Source organism: Pseudophryne corroboree, chromosome 9, assembly GCF_028390025.1.
Source record: "Pseudophryne corroboree isolate aPseCor3 chromosome 9, aPseCor3.hap2, whole genome shotgun sequence".
Classification (NCBI taxonomy): Eukaryota; Metazoa; Chordata; class Amphibia; order Anura; family Myobatrachidae; genus Pseudophryne; species Pseudophryne corroboree.
In genome coordinates, this window is record NC_086452.1 from 465,287,649 (window position 1) to 465,288,679 (window position 1,031).

A 1,031-nucleotide genomic window follows, 5' to 3' on the forward strand; every position below is an offset into this window, starting at 1 on the left:
GCCACCGCCGAAACAGCTGCATCGCCCCACTGCCGATTATCACCATTATTGGCATGTCGACATATCACGCTCAGTGTTGACACACTCATGACGAATGTCGGCATCCTGTCAACAAAATACACTGAACCCGATCCGTGAAAAGAGAATAACAATGAGTAAAACTTAACAAAGGATTAAAATGATACATTGGTCCATTGTTATTTTACCAGAGGATTTAATTAGACATAACAGATACTGGTACTCTGGTTTCTCTTCAGATCGAATAAATCTTTCGCCTTTTATTAAAGAGTTCCGTGGAGAGGAATAACCATGAGCTTCATGTCATTTTTTGATGTCCGGTTGTTGCTGGGCTTTAGAAAAAATAAAAATAAAAAATGGCTGCCTGCCGTGATAAGATGAAAAGCGCGGACGTGCGCTACGTATTGGCGGTGTGAGCACTGGGCAGACGTATCTCTGTGTGAGCAGCTCTGTCTTATGCTCCTCACGTTCATGTGACATAATAAATAGGATGTATGGCTGGAACAGTGTACTAGGAACGCAGCAATAGACACTTGCGTGGAATCAGCAGCCCAGCCCAGAACCACGGTCCCACTCCTGAAGCGATGCCATGAACAAAACCCCCGAGACCTCATAAGCAGCCAATGGTTCTACATACAGATGGAGCAACCCATAACGGGGCTAATGGGGCGATGCGGGATTTCCCAAAGTGATGAAGACACATTAGATTGTTCAGCGCTATCCCACCCACTCCATAGAACAATGATTTCCAGCTCCTTTCCTCTGGGCACCGTAACAGGGCATGTTTTCCATATCTCCTTGTGTACTCCTCACTGACCGACACAAGATCCCCAGGTGGCACTCATTATATCACCTGTGATAGGCCATAGGTGCGGCAGCGCAGACAGAGGAGGGCTGAGAGTGCATGATGTCATACTGTAACACATGATTTAGGGATGGGCCACAGATCAGGCGGGGGCATTCTAAATGCAAAATATATGGTAGAACGGGAACCGTAGCACATAGCAATGGAA

At 46.5% G+C, this 1,031-nt stretch overlaps 1 non-coding gene across 1 annotated transcript; it reads left to right on the forward strand.

Moving 5' to 3' along the window:
• Positions 1–237: 237 nt before the first annotated feature.
• Positions 238–352, forward strand: LOC134959498 (U5 spliceosomal RNA). The gene has a single exon (XR_010187528.1). It is a non-coding gene; the product is annotated as a U5 spliceosomal RNA (small nuclear RNA).
• Positions 353–1,031: the final 679 nt, after the last annotated feature.